A 21,687-nucleotide genomic window follows, 5' to 3' on the forward strand; every position below is an offset into this window, starting at 1 on the left:
ACTGACAATGTATACAGTAAGTATAGGCATGTTTGACCCATGGCAAAGTTGTTATAGAAGAGCACATGATCATACTGGTGATGTAGGTTCAAATCTGGCCTAGGACGTGTCACGACCCCACACAATCTCTTCAATATGTGTCTAATAAAAGCAAAATCCCCCAAAAAAGAATCTGTAAATGTATAGGTACAGTAAATATACATGTGCATATACCTGTATTCACACACGTTTATTCATAATGACTTCAAATGAGAACCTCACGTACATGGAGAGTTGTTAAAGTATTAGAACTTTCTATTTGAGGTCATTCGAGTCAGCGCTGACTAGAAATATACTTCCCCAACCCCAGAGTCATCTATAGCAGTGGCCCGGACAAAACCAGGAAATGGGACACTCAAGACTGTTTAGCCCTGGAATAACAAACAATCCCACTTCCACACTTAAGCAAAATTAAACCGCTTCCTCTGAGATGGCTGTCTCACTAGGATATCTGTTAATACACCGCACAAGGTTCCACAATTCTTTGTTGGTTTGAAATGCTCAGTGTACTGCATGTACTATTACGTCTCAGAAATCCTGAACTCTTCTATCAATAGACATACACTTGCAGCCAAAAGTTTGGAATAATGTACAGATTTTGCTGTTTGGGAAGGAAATTGGTACTTTAATTCACCAAAGTGGCATTCAGCTGATCACAATGTATAGTCAGGACATTACTGATGTAAAAACACAGCATCATCACTATTTGAAAAAAGTCATTTTTGATCAAATCTAGACAGGCCCCATTTCCAGCATCCATCACTCCAACACCTTATCCTTGAATATTCATGCTAAATTGCTAATTTGGTACTAGAAAATCACTTGACATTATATCAAACACAGTTGAAAGCTATTTGGTTTTTTAAATGAAGCTTAACATTGTCTTTCTGTTTGTTTTTGAGTTGCCACAGTATGCAATAGACTGGCATGTCTTAAGGTCAATATTAGGTCAAAAATGGCAACAACAAAAAAAGAACAGCTTTCTCTAGAAACTCATCAGTCAATCATTGTTTTGAGGAATGAAGGCTATACAGTGCTTGAAACTGCCAAACAGCTGAAGATTTCATACAAAAGGTGTACACTACAGTCTTCAAAGACAAAGGACAACTGGCTCTAACAAGGACAGAAAGAGATGTGGAAGGCCAGATGTACAACTAAACAAGAGGACAGGTACATCAGAGTCTCTAGTTTGAGAAACATGTCCTCAGCTGACAGCTTCATTGAATTCTACCCACTCAACACCAGTTTCATTTACAACAGTACAAAGAAGACTAATGGGTGCAGGCCTTATGGGAAGAACTGCAAAGAAAAAGCCACTTCTGAAACAGAAAAAAAAAAAAAAAAGAGAGAGAGAAAAGGTTAGAGTGGGTAAAGAAACACAGACATTGGACAACAGATTATTAGAAAAGAGTGTTATGGATCTTAACCCCATTGAGCTTTTGTGGGATCAGCTAGACTGTAAGGTACATGAGAAGTGCCCGACAAGACAGCCACATCTATGGCAAGTGCTACAGGAAGCGTGGGGTGAAATGTCACCTGAGTATCTGGACAAACTGACAGCTAGAATGCCAAGGATCTGCAAAGCTGTCATTGCTGCACGTGGAGGATTTTTTGATGAGAACTCTTTGTAGTTTTTTTTTTTTTCTCAAATTGTAATAGTCATTTTTCACGTTATTAATGTCCTGACTATACATTGTGATCAGTTGAATGCCACTTTGGTGAATAAAAGTACCAATTTCTTTCCATAAGAGCAAAATCTGTACATTATTCCAAACTTTTAGTTGCCAGTGTACTATACAGAGAGGCCCAAAAGCCTGAGACCACACTGACAGTCTGGAATTTTTTCATCTAAACCCAGAAATTAACAAAAAGCTTTATGATAATAATAAAAAGAGCAATGACTTAAAATGCAGAAGAAATTGTTGTGTGATGTGGTATAAGGTATACTGTTTCACTACCTAAAAAAATTGTGGGCAGTGTATACTGTGCAGCTTTCAGTATGTAGTAAGCTAGTATTGCATTCTGAACATAGCCATAGTGTCTAATCCACACCATATGGAATAGAACTTATTGAAATGAGAAAAGTATTCACACAGAATATGACAAAGAGAGATAGAGAGAGAGACAGTAATGTGGTATCTTTTCCTCTACAGCCCTACCATCATTTAAAGTGTGATGAGTTCCACAAGATTCCACTGTGATAGATGTGTGTTCTAAACAAATGTCCCTAATCTCTGGACCTCTATTCCAAATGTGCAGTGTTGAGGGGCCTCTGGGACCAGGAATGAGAACTGCTGTCCTAAACTCATATTATCCTGCCACCTAGTGGTTGATTTTGAAGTTATTCTGTCACAAAAGCTTAAAGGAACAGTTCACCCCAAAAATAAAATTCTCTCATCATTTACTCACCCTCATGCCATACCAAATGTGTATGACTTTATCTTCTGCAGAACACAAAATATGATTTTTAGAAGAACATTTTGACACACCAAAAAGCACATAAAGGCATCATAAAAGTAATTCATACAACTCCAGGGTTTTAATCCATTTCTTCAGAAGTGATATGATCAGTGGCAGTTCGGGCTTACTTGGTGCCCTAGGGAAGAGCGGACGTGGCATACACAGGATCGATATTTAAGATTGGTGAAGATACCATCCCCACCGTTAGTGAAAAGCCTGGGGAAGTGGTACAGGGCTGAGCTCAATGACAGGGAGAGTGTGAAGGAGATGCTCAACCAAGCTGATGTCTGGATGAAAGCTCTGGAGAAAAGTGGGCTGCCTGGAAGGTTTAAAGTTTGGGGTTACCAGCATGGGGTTCTTCCCAGACTCAATTGGCCTCTGCTGATGAGGTTCCTCTGTCTACAGTAGAAGCACTGGAGAGGAAAATTAACAACTTCCTCAGGAGGTGGCTATCAGTTCCCAAGAGTTTTTGTTCCATCAGCCTGTATAGTACAGGGATTAAACTGCCAGATATTGTCTTCTGGTCTGTGGCACAAAGAAAGTAATACTCATTGAGCTGACAGTACCCTGAGAAGAGAGGATTGAAGAGACACATGAAAGAAAGCTGAAGAAATATCAGTCTCTCATCCTGGAGAGCCAGTAGAGGTGATGGAAGGCCTGGAACCTACCAGTAGAGGTTGGTTGCAAGGGCTTTCCAGGAAAATCACTTTGGGGTGCTTTAGGGTTACTTGGTTTCAAAGGTATAGTGCGGAAGAGACTGATCATTGATATTAGTAAGTGGCAGAGGTGGCATCAAGGTGGCTTTGGCTGAAGAGAGGAGAGCGTTGGCAGAGTCAAGCTGACAGCCACGGGTAGAGCAGGGCATATCAGTATATCGACTGGCGTGGTGGAGGGGGTAGATCCAGGACACTGGTCTTTGCTGCTGAGCCCTTTCGAAGTGTCGTGGGCTTAAATTGATTTAACACCAATGAAGGAGGGAGCCCATTTGAAAACCCAGAGAAGCCACAAAGGTCAAACCAGCTATGCTCTGTCCGTGCGATTGGAAGGAGCGATTGAGCAAACTGGCTCACAGAAAATACAGGAAGACCTGTAAAGTGAGCTGGTTGCGATGACCCCATCGTATTGCTATCATATATATATATATATATATATATATATATATATATATATATATATATATATATATATATATATACATACATACACACACATACACACACAGTACTGTGCAAAAGTTTTAGGCACTTGTGAAAAATGTTGCATCGTGAGGATGTCTTCAAAAATAATGACAAATAGTTTTCATTTATCACTTAATGTCATACAAAGTCCAGTAAACATAAAAAATCTAAATCAATATTCGGTGTTACCACTTTTGCCTTTAAAACAGCACCAATTCTCTTAGGTACACCTGGACACAGTTTTTTTTGGTTGTTGGCAGATAGGATTTTCCAAGCTTCTTGGAGAATTCGCCACAGTTCTTCTATATATTTAGGCTGTCTCAACTGCTTCTGTCTCATTATGTAATCTCAGACTGACACAGTGTTCAGTGGGGGGCTTTGTGGGGGCCATGACATCTGTTGCAGGGCTCCCTGTTCTTCTATTCTAATCTTTTCTATTTGCAAAAGTAATGTTTGGGAGTCTAACATTTATATTTCCAATTGACACACTAAAGCTGAAGATATAAATAACCATCTTAAGGCAAATGCTTTTGTGAAACATCTTAAGTGCCTAAGACTTTTGCACAGTACTGTATAAAAAAAATAAATAAATAAATATATATACACACACACGCACACACACACACACACTGTATGTATGAGCTTTATTGCCAAGTGTTCTCACATACGCAAGGAATATAACAGTGAGACACAGAATATTAAACAAGGAAAGAGTATAAATTAACACAAATAACAGGACATAACAGAATGCCGTATGTACATGTGCAAGTGGTAATGTATGTGCAAGGTAGGTGTATGAACAATTGAATTAAATATGTGAATTTATATATGTACATGAGATATGTATTTACATTATTGCACTATGGGGGAGTCCAGAGGCAGTTTAATTGCTCATGTTGAAAATGGGCTGAGGGTAAAAACTGTTCTTGTGCCTGGATGTCCTGGCGCTTAGTGCTCTGTAGCACTGGCCAGAGGGCAACAGTTCAAAGAGGGATTGGGCAGGGTGTGTGGGGTCCAGTGTGATTCTACCTGCACGTTTCCTCACTCTGGATAATAATCCACTATGGACACCGGCCCCGTACTGACATACTGAATTTCATTTTTGCTCTGGGAAGGTCCTTCCTCCCACACCTCCCGTATGACGTCAAGCACCCCGCGGAGCCGGCGTCCATACAGGAGCTCGAAGGGGGAAAACCCCGTGGAGGCTTGCGGGACCTCCCTGACTGCAAATAATAGGGGGTCCAGCCATTTGTCCCAATTTCTAACGTCCTTGTGTACGAACTTACGAATCATGTTTTTTAGGGTGCGATTAAATCGTTCCACCAGCCGTCAGTTCACGGGTGATAAACCCTGGTGCGAATCGGTTTAATCCCCAGCAATTCACAAAGTTCGCGTAGTGTTCGTGACATAAACATTGTGCTTTGGTCGGTGAGGATTTATTTCAGAATCCCCACCCAGGAGACAATTTTGAAGAGTGCCTCCGCAACACTGTGTGCTGAGATGTTGCGTAAAGGCACTGCTTCCTGAAAAACTCACAAGGGAGAAAACAAGAACAACAAGACAATAAAACTGAAAACAAACCGACTGGGGATAACTGGAAATGACAGGAACAACACGACTGAACTGGAAACAAAACAACGATCTGGCAGGGAAGATGAGACAAAGGAGAGAATAAATTAAGGAAAGGGAGTTAAGATACAGGTGCTGCCACTAATCACGAGCAGCGTGAATAAGTGCTGCCATGGCAATGTTGACTGCGCTGCTGAGCAGCACCTGTGAGAAACAAGAGGGAGAGAGAGAAACATACAGCACATGGGACAACCTGAGAAATCTGCAGAGGAAACTGTTACAATCCTGCCATCACAAGAATAAAACAAGACCGAAGAGGCAGGATCATGACACAAACATGGTAAAGGCAAACAAGGATGCGAAATAGGGAGAGTGTTACAGTTGATGCTAGAGGCTTTAGACTGCTCGTTAGCATGCCTGCCTCTCATGCCGGAGATGCTGGTTCAAGTCCCGTTCGGAGTGGGTTGAACATGACCGGTTACAGTGATGTCGTGACCTGGATGGGAGTGAGGTTTAGTGGGGTGAGTCTAACAGTAGCCAGCTAGTAGATAGCTGTGCAATGTGTAAACCTCACTCCCCTGGCCTCAAGAGGCGCTCTAGTGACTGATGCTAGAGGCATTAGCCTCCTCGTTAGCGCGCCTGCCTCCCATGCCTGAGACCGGGGTTCAAATCCCACTCAGAGTGGGTTGAGGAGGACCAGTTATAAGAGCACATGGCAAACACACACAAAGACCCAACCATCTGCTAAGACAGACTACAGACACACAAATAAACCAAAACAGACAGAAGAGGAAGGCAGTCCAGCCAGGGATGGAAGAGAATGAGACCCGATTCTAAAGCCAAACTTAAATTTTAAGAGCTACTGCCTTAAATTTTAATGGTATTAGTAGGGGCTTGGAGATGTGGGAACATAAGTGGTTTTTCCTTTTACTACTGGAGCAAATGGGAATAAAAAATAATATTTGCTATGGTCTACCATTTAGAAGTTTAAGCTAAAGTTTAAAGTTTAGAAGTTTAACTGCTGTTTTACTCCAGCATTCCAAACATGGAAACGTGAATAGGGTCCATTTCTTTAAGTGATCAGACTTATGATTTTCACTTGGTTGATGATAAAGTAAAAAAAAAAAAAAAAACTACAGGCATAAAGAGGAATATAAAGAACTGGGTGTGGTGTCTTTTGACGTGGTCCAGTAAACCATCACAACCACCAAAAATACATTTGCTTAAGCATCACTAAAAATCTACTTCATCATACACAAGTTAAATGTAATATCTGGGTGTTCCCAACCATTTATACTACTAAGCAGAACATCATGTTGAGTTGACATCTTAATCAATTATATCCACAAAGACTAATTTGATGAATGCATAAAAGCAGAGTACATTGGAGCTAAAACTTGCTGGTGTCCAGTTTTGGTCATTTGTACACCTGTCCAACTCCATCAGAGTAGAAGTGAGACATTAATCCCATTGATTAGGGTCAGTAGACTGCAGGAATAGCTGACCTCTAGTTTAACACACCATAGAGCAGCCATCAGACCTAATGTAGGGACAAATTTGAAAGTAACAAAACACTCTGAGACTAAACTCCTAGTTTGGTATAAAAACAAACACACAAAAATAATATTTATACTGAATATGTGTTGTTATACAGATACTTTATTAAACTCTGAGCATTCAGAGTTGTACACTCCCGACTTCCTATACTGATTCAGAGTAATCTCCTAAACGTCGTTGCATAGACTTTTTTCATGCTGGAAAGCTCTTTCAACTACAGCCAGAAATAACTTTGCATGTGTGTGAACTTTTGTAATTGATGCAGTGAGTAAAACGGCCAGTGTTTGTTTTGTACCAGTGACAGGAAAAGTTAATTTTCCCCCCATTTTTGACAGCTGTTTTTAAAGATTTCAGTCTAGGTCAGTTTCAGTATGACTGTCCTAATTGCTATGATGCAGTCCTGAATCAGTTTCATAGTGTCAAACAGTCAACCGTGCACTTTTCGTATCACTATTTTTACCTCCATCTAAAGGATCTCTAAAGGGAACCAACTGTGACCACAATTTCTCACAGAAGAATTTATATAGTTTATTTTTATTTCTGATTACCATCTAGGTATCTTCCGGTTAAAGCATAGGGTTGGAGTGTGTCATATTTATTAGATAAACTGCTGCTCAGAGATGTGCTTTTATCTTTAAATAAATGAATAATATGGTTGTGTAGGCAGTGAAAGACAATAGCAGATCAAATTACTTTGAAAAGTCTGATAAATATATGATCGGATCCTGAATTTTCTTCTTGTCAAATCACATATAAAGATTTTACAATTTATGTACTTTGACCTATCTTTTTAGTTTAGCTTTTGAAGTCGAGCTATGACCTTAGTGTTGATGAGTAAGTCTAACTGAATGTATGATTTGTGTTAGTATTTATGCTTCTTAGTTTTTGCTTAATTATTCTTCCAATACCTTTATGTAGTAAATATAGAAAATACAGTATGTATATAAAACATTTGTATTGCATTGTATTGTATCATCATGAGTCCATTTAGATGAGGCCTGATGTCATACAGCATGACATCCTAAGCTTACCTGGTACCTGTTCTTCCAGAGGTAGTTGAGAGTGATATCCTCCACCACGTCAATCTTGCAGAGCTTGTGGTCGAACACGTCCTTCAGCATTTTGATTAGGTAGTGATGTTCCTCACTCATAGGCAAAGCATAGTGGTGATTAAAGTCAAGAACAACCTCTTTCTTGTGTGCGTTTAGAAAATGATTAATGTCATTAAGGCCATCGTGTACTTTGTGTCCAAACAGCACATATAGTATACCTCATGGCACGGTTCGCCTAGTTTGAAGGACACACGCAAGTCAAAATAGCAAATCCCGCCTCCAGCTGTTCCCTGAAGGTGAGGTTCTGGGTCATGGACCATTTCTTCATCACCTTCTTGGCCAGGAATTGAAACACTGCAGCCAGGTGCTTGACATACTTTCTGGTCTGGATTGACTGGAGCTTGCTTATCCACCCAGAAGCTGAAGGAATCATGAGACCCTTAAACACAGATGCATCATCTAGTTGGTTACTACAGTATAATATCTAATGCATCTTCAAAGCAAATCAAGACCTACTGTCCACAAAAGATTTGAATATGTTGTCTTTGGATAAATTATAAATGCTGAGCCCAGCATAAAGAGACAGTTTTTAAAATCAAAGTAGTTGTGCAATTTGCGTTTTCAGGTTATATTATTAAATCAATAAGATTTTAGAGAACAGTGTAACAGCTGACTTGAGCATACATTTTAAGATAATTTAATTCAAATTTCTTCTGCTACTGTATATCTGGTGCCATTACACACATGTTAATGGATACAAATAGCTCTTATACTGTATGAAAGTAGCGATGACAGTCTGAAGTTTGTGTTTTTGTTAAGAGCATCTAAAAGAGATGATTAGTGAAAGATTCTCATAATCATGGAGTGATATAAATTGAATTACTCTTAGAAGTTAATATTAGAGAAAAAAAAACAATTTTTAATATTAGCTTCACTCTTTTGTTAAAATTTACGCAGAGAAAGTCAAAAGGCTGAGAAGCATGTGGTCAGAGTCAGTGAAGCCATTCATGATTCATTCAGCAACACTCCTATAGTATTGCCGCTATAATGAAATAAAAGTGCCTTGATAAGTTATATTTGTGAGATACTAAGTCAAATTTGTGAGATAAAATATATATATACTGAAGGTAAAACATCATATAATGTTTAGTTGTAGTGCTTTTAATGTAGCAAAGGGTGAATATAATTTACAAATCACTCCTTTTTGTTTTTATTAGCATTTTTCATACTGTCCCAACTTTTTCGGAATTGGGGTTGTACTATCATTTACACTAAACACAGAATACACTCACTCTGTTGAGCTGAAGCAGTTGCGGGCATTGTTGTGTTTGTGCTGGCACCTTTTGAACCACCTCTTCTGTAGTGTATGCAAAATTCCTGTACAAAAGAGGTGGTAAGATCGTGTAAAGAGATGTAAAATCACCTGAAGATGTCAGACACGTACTCCACCTCATAAAATGTAACCAAATGCAAGCATTACTGATACACATTTATTGACAATCAGTTGTACTTTTTATGTTAAAAAGTTGATACAGTGTCACATGATATATTCCAAACTTGCGGTAACTGACCTTGGCAAGTAGGTATAGCTCTAGTCCGGAGACCTCCAAATGGGGCAGAATCTCCAAAAGAGGGTGGGGTTACTCCAAATGGGAGTTGTGCCAACTCAAAAAGGGGGTGTCACTTCCACTCACTGTTAAGGTTAGGGAAAGGGTTAGGTAAGGGGCTCTCTATATCTTCAATGGCGATATGGAGCGACAGGCCCTTTTTGGAGCAACGTCTGCAGCTATACCCTTCTCGACCTAGGAAAATAGGTGCATGACACCCCTGGCTTGAACACTATGAACAAACAACCAAAGACAAGCCGTATTCAGCTGTAGCCAAAGTGATAGTGACTAAAGTTAATGTAAATATCAAAGATGGCGACGTCCATTACATCGGCATATCTTTGTGGAGGACTATGTTAATATTTAAGGATTTTTATTCTGAAATTGCACTTTGTGGAACTGTGGCGCAAAAAAGAACGGAAGAGAAGGAGACCGGAAGAGGGAGAGACGAGAAGGGAGAGAAGAAAAAAACATGGTTGAAGTATGCGGTGAGAGTGGAAAGTTAACTAATGTGTGTCACGGAAGATGCTGAAAAGTGCCTCGATGATTCAGAGCAAGCGTGTTTTGCTGAGGATGATGAAAAGCGCCGTTGGGTTCCAAGTATATGCAACTGCTGTGAGTTTTTCTGAAGTTTTTGCCTCTCTTTGAGTGAAGCTGAGTGACTGTACCTTTTGAGCTTAATCGCTTTTGTTACGTGGCGAGAACTCATCTATTCAGGACACAGTCCAGGGTGAAAACCCACTTTGATAAAAGAGCAGTACAGCGCAGTTTTCAGCCAGGCGAGTGCTACTTCCTTTTCTTGGCTCAGCTCTTCAGGCAAAGTTTTCTGGGCCGTACGTTATTGAACGTAAACTAAGTGACACAGATTATGTTGTGGATACGCCTGATCGCAGACGTAAGAAGAGAGTTTGCCACGTTAATATGTTAAAGCCATATGTAACATGTGAGGAATCCAATAACACTCTGCCTTCTGTATCATTGTGTAAACCTTGTGTTACAGTCGTTCCTGCTTACAACCTGAGGTTGTGATGATGCTGACTGAACCTCAATCCCCTGGTGTGCGGTTGAACAATTCAACTATAGTTGGTAATATTGACACACATTTGTCATATTTGCCTAAGAATCAGCGTGAATATGTTGTAAAGTTGTTACAAAAAAATCCCACCCTGTTTTCTGATGTTCCTGGAAGAACGACAGTGTTGTCTCATGACATTGATGTTGGTAACTCTGCTCCTATCAAACAGCACCTGTATAGAGTAAACCCTACAAAGCGGGAGATTATGAAGGCTGAGGTAGATTATCTGCTTCAAAATGGGCTGGCTGTACCCAGTCAATGTCCCTGGAGTTCTCCTTGCTTGCTGGTCCCAAAATCGGATGCTTGCTTTCGTTTTTGTACAGACTATCGGAAGGTAAACAGCATTACAAAGCCTGAATCTTTTCCCTTACCGCGTATGGAAGATTGCGTGGATAGAGTCGGCGCTTCCAAGTTTGTCAGTAAATTAGACTTACTAAAAGGTTATTGGCAAGTCCTGTTAACTTCATGTGCATGTGAAATCTCTGGCTTTGTAACCCCTGCAGTACAATTGCATGGCGTTTGGGATGCGAAATGCCCCAGCAACATTCCAGAGACTCATGCAGAAGGTTTTTGTCAGGTTTACCTAACTGTGAAGCTTACTTGGATGACATTGTGGTTTATTCTAGTGAATGGGAAGACCACATCCATAACTTAGAAAGGCTGTTTGACAGATTGAATGATGCTCGCCTAACCTTTAATCTGGCCAAGTGTGAGTTTGCTAAAGCTGTGGTAACGTACCTTGGTAAGAAAGTGGGTCAAGTTTGCATGAAACCTGTTACAGCTAAAGTTGATGCTGTTGTGGAATTTCCTGCCCCTAGTACTAAGTGTCAGTTACGCACGGTTTTTGGGAATGGCCGGTTACTATCGTGGCTTCTGTAAAAACTTTTCAATGATAGTATCTCCCCTTACTGACATGCTTAGCACTATGAAGAAATTTGTTTGGAGTCCTCAGTGTGAGAATGCTTTTGTTGCCACCAAGGATCTTCTTTGCAATGCTCCGATCTTATCAGCTCCTAACTTTTCTCTCCCATTTAAATTGCAAGTAGATGCAAGTGCTGTGGGAGCTGGTGCTGTCCTGCTGCAGGAGGACACAGCTGGAATTGAACACCCAGTCTGTAACTTCTCGAAGAAGTTCTCTAAAAGTCAACTGAACTATAGTACCATCGAGAAGGAGGCTCTGGTGCTAGTGATGGCTCTAAAACACTTTGAAGTTTACATGGGAAGTTGCTTTATTCCACTTGTTGTATATACTAACCATAACCCTCTCGTTTTTCTCTCTCGTATGTGCAACATGAATCAGCGTTTGATGCGTTGGTCCCTGTGTCTCCAAGAGTATAACTTGGATATTCGTCACAAGAAAGGCTCCGAGAATGTGGTAGCAGATGCTCTCTCCCGAGCCTGTGGTGCTGATGAGTGAGATGGGTTTCAGTTAAGTGAATGAAATGATTATTTACAAGCCATTGGTTGTAAACTTGGTGATGGGGGTGTTACGTCCCAGGGCGTAATTATTATTTTTATTTGGATAATACATGGGCAGTGATAATTGTACTAATTACTGTGTATGTGTTGTCTGTATTGTGGCAGTGTTTTGTGGTGTTTTGTTCTCACTCTCTTTCTCTTTCCTTCTCTCTCACTCTCTTTATTGCAAAGGTGAATGGACACCAGCTAACAATGGTTACCTTTGATTGCTGCCTTGGTCTGATTGGTTGCTGGACGGAGAGCTTGAGGATAAAGCTGGAGAGTTGACTTACTTCGGAGAGGCCTTTTGTATCTACAAACTGTTTTTCTTGTGTTTTTGAAGAGAGAGACTTCCTAAACTTAAACAGGTCACTGTTTAATGAGGCAGATTACCTTGCCATACCAGGATGCTCCATTACCAGCCCCATTCTTCAGTGGGGTAAAGTTAAAACTCATTGGTTTGTGTGTGTCAGAAATGCCAGAACATGTGTCTGATGGGTTTGTGACATTCATTGAACATTGCTGATTGAAAACAAAGTGAAACCTTATTGATTTGTTTGTGTGTTATTTTTTTTATTTTATTTTTTTTTTTATATATATATTTACAAGTGAACTAAATATTTTGGGTTTATTGCTGAAACTTTAATTATTACTATTTATTTCCTTTTTATTTTGTTTATTGAAGTTTTCTTAAGAAATAAATAAGTTTCTAAGCAAAGTAACATTTCAAATCTAACCTGTTATTATCTTGGAGTAGGGGCATTCCTTCTGTCTTGCAGGCTGGGGAAAAGAACAGGGGGTAAGCTAAGTACACACACACTTAGACATCACACTCTGGGGAAGCTATCATGCCCAAACTGAATCCTGGAGCCTCCTTTTCATCAGTTTGTTCAAAAGTAAGAGAACACAATTATACAAGACAGACAAAAACATACTTATTAAGTACTGGAATTAATTGCGCTAGAAGGTGGGGGCCTAGCTCCTGTCACAGTTTTAGCCATCCAAGATATTTGATAAAGTGTTTACCCCTACATTGTAGTGAGAAATCCCTGCTACATCCTAACACAACTGACTCTGCGTTTTTAAATAAACAAGTCCAATTGAGGTGCGAGTTCATCCATCAGATCATAATTAACAGACAGCGCCTTTGAATGGTTTTTAACTGAGTGCAGAGCACAGCATTTGTGTTGTGCGACTCACGCCCGTGAGCAGCTCTGATTGAAAACAGTGGCAGGATCTTCAGCTGATGCAGCTCATTTAAGGAGACACGTGCATGTACAGTGCAGTGTGGCTCTCACATTATATGACATGACAGACAACTAGTTGTCCAGTATGGTTCAGTTCACACAACACCAAAAATGCGGTTGTGAGTCCTGAAAATTTGCAGGCGTTAGTTCGGTTATACAATGCTGTTGTCACTTTCGTAAATAACCGACCTGTGTGTGAACGAAACCGTATTAAGCACTCAAATACAGGACTGACAACCGTATTATGCTGCTGTGTGAATGTGGCCTAAGAGTAGAACGTTAGGACTATTAGCTAATATATTAGTGATTGATAGTTTAATGACCGAATAATTAATATTTTAATTATGTATAAATTAAGTAGAATCTTTAAGTTAATGTTGACAAGGTTCATTAGCTAAAAGCAAACAGGAACTGACCACAACATGATGTCACATGCAGTCAGACCTAAGAGGACATTCACACCAACCCGTTTTTGCATCCGTATGCACTTATTTTGTAGCCTATTATTTTTCTATATAAACGTGCTAGACTGACATCTTTGACCATTGAGTCTCGTGCAGGAGCACCTTTTTAGATGCAGTGTCGAGGTAAAAAAATAATTAAACTTTTAAAAATGCTTAGACACTTGCGTTCTGTTCTGCTGCATATTTATCCATTTTTATATCAAAATACAGCGTCTAGAGAGTGAGAGCAACACAAAGAGACCCAAGAGCAGAGGAACAGTTCAAAGGATTTATTAACAATAAATATTAACTTCCACTGTGCTGGTGAAGACTGAGGATCCCGGCACCGGCTGCAGTTGCAGGGAGGAATTTGATGCGTGCGCGCCGTGGTCGTGCAATGGGAAAATCCGTAGTGTGTTCATAGGTGAGCATGTGCGTTGTGGAAGTCAGAAGCGGATTCGTTGGAATCCTCTGAAGCATAGTGAGGTGCAGAGAACAATGGCCAGCAGACTGGAAGGCAATCACTCTCCTGACATGCAGACAGAGATGAGAAGTCCTCTGCTGAAGACTCGTGAGCGCAGAGAACAAGTGTACAGCAAACTGGAAGGCAACCACACTCCCGACACAAAGGCAGAGACAAGCAACCAAACGGATACACAAGACAGGACCATTTAGGCAGAGAGAGTGAGGTAAGTTACTTCACATAAAACAAGAATCTAGCAAAGATACTGAGAACACGAAGGTCTTAAATAGGGAGTGAATCAGTGGAGACCAGGTGCTGCTAGCATGCTAATTAGTGGCACGATCAGTGTAGCACAGATGAATAAATGGTTGACAATTATTTATGCTGAATTTAACTAATATTACTTCCAGAGATATAACAAGGTTGAAAAAAGAGAGGCCTATTTTATTTGGTCAATCTAATTTTATTTAATTTTTTTCATTGAATTCATTTATTCTGAATATATATTGAAGAAAAGTGATGTAAAAAAAAAAAAAAAAGGTTTATGTGCACATTTCGTGTGTGTGTGGTGTAAATTGCCAATTGTGTTTAAGTATGCAATAATTAAGGTACTGCCCCTTTTAAGCCTTATTCTCACTGAGAGAGTTGAATCCGCCATTTTGAGAGAAGCTGAAGCGAGTTAATGCCGTTTTAAAAAAGTGTGTAATAGCTGGTTGGACCAAAGTTGGAAAAATAACATCATAACACAGATTTGGTCAGGTTTTTTAGTATGGATGAAGAGAATCATTGGAACACCAGTTCAATGTTTAACCAGGGTTTGGAAAAAAATAAAATTTGTAAACCTGTTTTTTTTTTTTAAGACTTTGAGAGTTTAAGAGAAAAATTTATTTGAACACAAAATTAAGAAAAAAAAAATCCAAGAACTGATTCATATTGATTGTTGAAGAGACAAAAGTCTTATTCTGTTCTCACAATTTAAAAATAAAATAAAATCCCTTTATTGTCACTCAACCATATACACAATTGCAATAGTGGGTGAAAGTCTTGGGTGCAGTTCCAAGCAACATAGCAGTATGACAATTACAATAAACATCTGATTTACACAACACAATTTACACATCTTGTTACACAATATACACCTAATAATATACAGTATACACAAAATAAGAAGACTGTATACAATCAAAATAATATACAGTATACACAAAATAAGACTGTATACAATAAAAAATACACTGTACCCCTTCCCCATTGTTATTGTGTGATTGGACATGCTGATGTGATTGATGGGTATGCAAATACTTGTTAATTGATTATTTGATCTAATATTTCAGGGTGCATCCATGGTTTGATCATTTGTATTACCTGTACAATTGAATATTTTTTTATTTGTTTTGTTTTCTACTTTTCCTATAAAAAAAAAAGTTGAATAGGCCTTCCTAAATTTTATATTCAATATAAGCTGGCATAAATATCGAACTCACCTCTCCTGATTCTTTATTTGCACATCCTCAGGCTCAGTAGATGAACCTATACTGGTCCATGTAATTTAACATGTAATTTAACAGCCCTGGTTGCACGCACACTCCCATGTGTTTACTTATAAGTGCTACAGGTAAAAATTGGTGAGCCAGCCAGGCTCCTATTGTGTACCTTTATTTTAACTAGAGATAGTGATTAAAGTGACATCAAAATGGAGGTGGTGAAAATGTTCAAATCCACAATGCTGTGATAATCAGTGGTCTCACTCACACTGAATGAGATGGAGAAGTGATGAAATATCTGGCCGGGTATGGCTCAATTGAAAAGTTTGTTCGTATTGATGACCCCTAATCTGAGTTCCACAAACAGCTCATTGTTGAGTTCAGACATGACACAGCAATGCAGATGCTGAAGCCCTTGCTGCCCTGTGACTTTGAGAGTCCTAGCTTGTCTAATGTCATATACAACATTCAGTCACTAGCTAGTGTGTATACAGCCACAGTAAGCAGCAGCACCACTAAGAGTTACATTGAAGGGCTGCAGAAAGTTGCAAAGTTAACAGGCAAACCCTTGGAGGAACTTTTGCAACAAGAACTAGCAAAGCTTGCAGTTTCTGTCATACCTTACTCGCAGGTTGGGTCAGGTATACTGGCAACTACTCCTGCTCATGAAAGCGGTCAATTGAGTGTCACAGAGCCCACCTTACCTATGATAATTGCTACACAAATTGACACACAGCTGCCTGATTTCTCACCCCTCTCACAAGCAGCCCCATTGCAAGACACCTTCCACAAACTTAAACCCTCTGTAAGATCAAATGGCAAGTAACACCTTAATGCATAAATCCGCGGCCATATCAGGAAACGGAGACTCGTGAAGACAGTCCCAAGGCCCGAAATCAACATAGACCTAACATAGTGATGTGTTTCTCCCCGGGACACCTCCTCTCCCCATCTGCACATTCCAAAGACATTCTCTCTTAGCTCAGCATGACCTTCTGAACTTCCACACAGAGCAAAAGCAGGTTTTCTTTGAAAGGTTCCCTTGTGAGATCCTCCTGAATTACAATTTCACAAAACAACGCCAATTTTGACTCTTTATTCTGTATGACAATTAGTCATAAAATCCTCATTATTCTGCAAACAGCAGCTAAAAGGAATCTATGAACATTGTACTTCGCTGAGTTAACCCTCTAAAATGTACAGAATGCATTTAAACCTACAACGTACACAATACCTAGCCTTGCTAGATAATTCTGAAAATTACTTTGACCTGTCATTATTTTTATTACTGAGAAATTAACGATTATATCCTGATGTACCTTTTAAAATATGTGAAGTGATTTGTAATCACTTATAACTGACAATTCGATGAACACACTTTATCTTGTATGATTAATCTCATTCTACTAAGAATGGTAACTATTCAAGGCATTAACCTGATAATATACCCCGACAGTCAGGTTTCTCATAATGTGTAATGTATTATCCATGTTGTAAAACCAATGAATTAACCACTATGATTTGTAACCAGGGATTTTCATGTTTTGTTACTTACACGTGTAATATTCATGAAAGCATGTCACATTTAGTATGTAAATGCTTGCTTGTTTACGTAGAGAATGTTGATGACAACAAATGTCATGTCTCTTGCACTGTTTTCAAGATATAAAAGTTCATAATTAAACATTCACTATTTTGAGTGGGAAGAATGTAAGGATTCTGCACACAAAGGATTGTAAATCAACTTTGAAAAGGACAGACCAGTCAACCTTGTAACTCTGAAAAGTCAATTCTGATTGGCTCAGGACACCTTTGCAAGATGAAATCAGCTGCAGTTGCGGGGAGGAGTTTGAGGATGCTTGCGCACCGTGGCCACGCAATGGGCAAATCCATGAATAATGTGTTCGTAGGTGATCATGTGCATTGTGGAAGTCAGGAGCAGATTAGTAGGAATCCTACATTTAAGCGTAGTGAGGTGCAGAGAACAACGCCCAGCAGACTGGAAGGCAATCACTCTCCTGACACGCAGGCAGAGATGAGGAGTCCTCCATTGAAGACTCGTGAGCACAGAGAACAAGCGTACAGCAAACTGGAAGGCAAACACATTCCCGACACGCGGACAGAGATGGGCAACCAAACAGATACACGAGACAGGACCAACTAGGCAGAGAAATTGAGGTAAGTTACTTCACATCAAACAACATTCTAGCAAAGATACTCGCACATGAAGGGCTTAAGTAGGGAGTGAATCAGTGGAGAACCAGGTGCTGCTGGGAAGCAAATTAGTGGCATGATCAGCGTTCTCCTAGGAACAATCAATGTTCCCATGGAAACACTGATCATGCATGCCGGCAGCACCTGTGAGACATGAGGGAGAGAAAATAACAAAACACACAGAACAAACTGACAAACTCACCGGAGCTGTGACACACAGTTACTGTTACTAAAGTAAAATCGTAACAGTGCTGTTTATAATGTTGGGGCTGCCTAGATTTTTCAAGAGGTTTGACTTCCTCCATGCAGCACTTAAAACTAGAAAATTCTCAGTAGAATTCAAATTGTTCACGTAAATGTTGTCATCTGCGCCCTGATATCGAGGGAAGTCCGGTTTCACTTGTGTAAGTAATCCACTCTGTGCTAAATATCCAAGGTTGACACCCTTTAGCACTGAATGTTTTGCCTTAGTGACACCCCTGATTCTGAAGATATAGATTTTACTACTGGAGTTGTATAGATTACTTTTATGCTGCCTTTATTTGCTTTTGGAGCTTCATAATATTGGCATTCACTTGCATTGTATGGACCAACAGAGCTGAAATATTCTTCTAAAAATCTTCATTTGTGTTCAGCAGAAGAAAGAAAGTCATACACATCTGGAATTACATGAGGGTGTGTAAATGATGCAAGAAATTTCACTATAGGCCTTGTTGACCCTTCTCCAAACATAGCGCTTATGGTTGTGACAATAAAGCTCTATTTTGGTCTCATCACTCCAAATTACAGTGTGCCAGAAGCTGTGAGGTGTGTCAAGGTGTTGTCGGGCGTATTGTAACTGGGCTTTTTTGTGGCATTGGTGCAGTAAAGGCTTCTTTCTGGCAACATGACCATGTAGCTCATTTTTGTTCAAGTATCATCGTATTATGGTCCTTGAAACAACCACACCGTCTTTTTCCAGAGCAGCCTGTATTTCTCCTGAGGTTACCTGTGGGTTTTAATTTGTATCCTGAACAATTCTTCTGGCAGTTGTGGCTGAAATCTTTCTTGGTCTACCTGACCTTGGCTTGGTATCAAGAGATCCCCGAATTTTCCACTTCTTAATAAGTGATTGAACAGTACTGACTGGCATTTTCAAGGCTTTGGATATCTTTTTATATCCTTTTCCATCTTTATAAAGTTCCATTACCTTGTTACGCAGGTCTTTTGACAGTTCTTCTCTGCTCCCCATGGCTCAGTATCTAGCCTGCTCAGTGCATCCACGTGAGAGCTAACAAACTCATTGACTATTTATACACAGACACTAATTGCAATTTTAAAAAAAAAACACAGGTGTGGGAAATTAATCTTTAATTGCCATTTAAACCTGTGTGTGTCACCTTGTGTGTCTGTAACAAGGCCAAACATTCAAGGGTATGTAAACTTTTGATCAGGGCCATTTGGGTGATTTCTGTTATCATTATGATTTAAAAAGGAGCCAAACAACTTGTGATACTAAATGGCTTCATATGATCACTATCCTTAAATAAAAGACAGTTTTTTTTTTTGTTTTGTTTTGTTTTTTGCATGATCAGTCATATTTTCAAAATCAATGCCAAAATTTCACAATTTCTGCCAGGGTATGCAAACTTTTGAGCACAACTGTATACTGGGCCAGAGGCACTCCCTGCAGAAAGGTAGGTGTCATTTTAAAGCTTAGAATCTTTACAATGCAAACTGTATAGCTGATCCTACTAATTCTTAAATAATGCTTTTTAATTTGCTGACAAATAAGAACTGTTTCGATCTCATAATTTGAAAATTTGTTATAACAATAATTAAATTCAGAGTATAACCATAAAAAAGAAGATACAGCCATGTGTTATATATATCCTTGGAAGGTCTCATAGTAGAATGCAATGAGCAAATTTGTTTCACTCAGTGGTCAAACTGCAGTGAGTATTAGTGTATGAAATTCAGTACTTGGCGGATTACTTGTGTATTGTAATCAGGTACTGATTACAAAATACATTATAAAAAATGGAATCAGTAACGTAATCTCGTAGATGACATTTTTTGGGGTAATCTAATCCGATTACTTTTGGATTACTTTTAACCTAATTCTATTTTATTTTATGTCATATGCATTTGAGTAGGACAATCATTTTAACATAAAAGTACAAAGAGAAAATGTATTCCATTTTTATTACTAACAATAAGAGCCACTCAAAAAGAGCTCCTTATGACATTTTTAAAAAGTGCATTAAACATTACATGAATGAAATAAACATTAAATCTAACAGCAATGACAGTGCATGGCCAAAGTTTATAATTAAAATCACTGAGACATCAAGTTCATTTTAAGTGCATAATACAATAGCAACATTAAGAACATTCATCTAAAAACACTGAAACATTTTTAACCCTTACTGCTTTCTATTCCATCACCTATTCCAAAGCTGAGGTGCAAGATATTATCTTTTGAACAGCAAGAGTTTTCTAAAAGAGCAAAATATTTTAAAACAAGCAGAGTTCCACTGAGTCACACAAGGAGCAATTGTGTCAATTTTTATGTCAAGTTTCATGCAGTGCGCTCCACTGCATCAGCAGCAACAGTAGAGTGATGGGTTTTGTTCCATATTGCTGCACATTTTGCAATTGATCTATTGTGTACCCTGCGGGCAGGACCCTTAGAGATGGCATCCACTAGTTGCTTTGAAGCAACTAAGTTCAATGTGTGAGCTGCACAACCCTCCCCCTTTCTTCTGAAAACACTCGAAGACTTAATGAACGTTTATCAGTGGTGTGCTGATTTAGAATGAAAAATGTTAAAGATTTTTTAAAAAAGAGAATGATTAGGATGATCAATAAATTATTAACAATTTACTGATGTTGTCTTGTTAATAAGTAATCATGTAATCTATAAAAGTAACTAGTCTGATTACGAGTATTACAATTTTTAATTTAATTCAATTAAAAGTACGAAATTTTTATAATCTGATGACATAATCCAGATTACATGTAATCCTTTACTACCCAGCCATACATAAATATAATATGCAGGAGTGACTTTTTGTCACGTTTTTCCTTATTACTACCTGAAACATACACATAACATAGACAATGACATATTGTAATTTAAAGCAGACTATCCTGATTCAAATGAGCCCAAACACAACATAATATGATAAATAGATCTTGAAATATTCCTCAAAGAGTGTACATGGAAAGACGATGCACAAGAGGTGCTTAACACTAATTGAGTATTTGTGTTTGTGTGTGTGTGTGTGTGTGTGTGTGCACATGTCCGAGGACTTTGTGTGTGCAAACACACATCCACATATGTGCTCATCTAAAGGATTGGGATGCTCCTGAAAACTTAATATTTCTCTATTAGCTGTTCATTTTTGACCAGGAACACAACAAGTTTAATAAAGTGACATAAAACCAAAAATTTTTAAATAAAATGGCCCATTTTATTTATTTTTTTCTCAGATGTTATATGTGAACGAAGTCAAGGAATTTTATTTCAATTGAATTAAGTTTAAAAAAAAAGTTGTCCTGGTCAAAATGACCCGAACACAACATAAGGGTTAAAGTAAACTTTTAAAATGTACATGCATACAGAGACTTGTTTTTATATCATTGTAGGGTCTCTCCATAGACTTCCATGCATTTTATGGATTTTATACAGATCTAATGATCATTTCTATCCCCTAAACCTAACCCTCACAGAAACCTTTTTGCATTTTTACATTTTCAAAAAAACATTGTTTAGTATGTTTAATAAGCCATTTCCCTCGTGGGGACCGCTGGCTGGGCATTTGTTCCCCACAATGTAGTATCAACATGTGTACACACA

General features: G+C 38.9%; 1 pseudogene; it reads right to left on the reverse strand.

The window, feature by feature from the left end:
* Positions 1 to 2,703: 2,703 nt before the first annotated feature.
* On the reverse strand, positions 2,704 to 12,423 carry LOC127434523 (PI-PLC X domain-containing protein 2-like; annotated as a pseudogene).
* Between the last annotated feature and the right edge of the window lie 9,264 nt (positions 12,424 to 21,687).

Source organism: Myxocyprinus asiaticus, chromosome 44 (genome assembly GCF_019703515.2).
Source record: "Myxocyprinus asiaticus isolate MX2 ecotype Aquarium Trade chromosome 44, UBuf_Myxa_2, whole genome shotgun sequence".
Taxonomy (NCBI): domain Eukaryota; kingdom Metazoa; phylum Chordata; class Actinopteri; order Cypriniformes; family Catostomidae; genus Myxocyprinus; species Myxocyprinus asiaticus.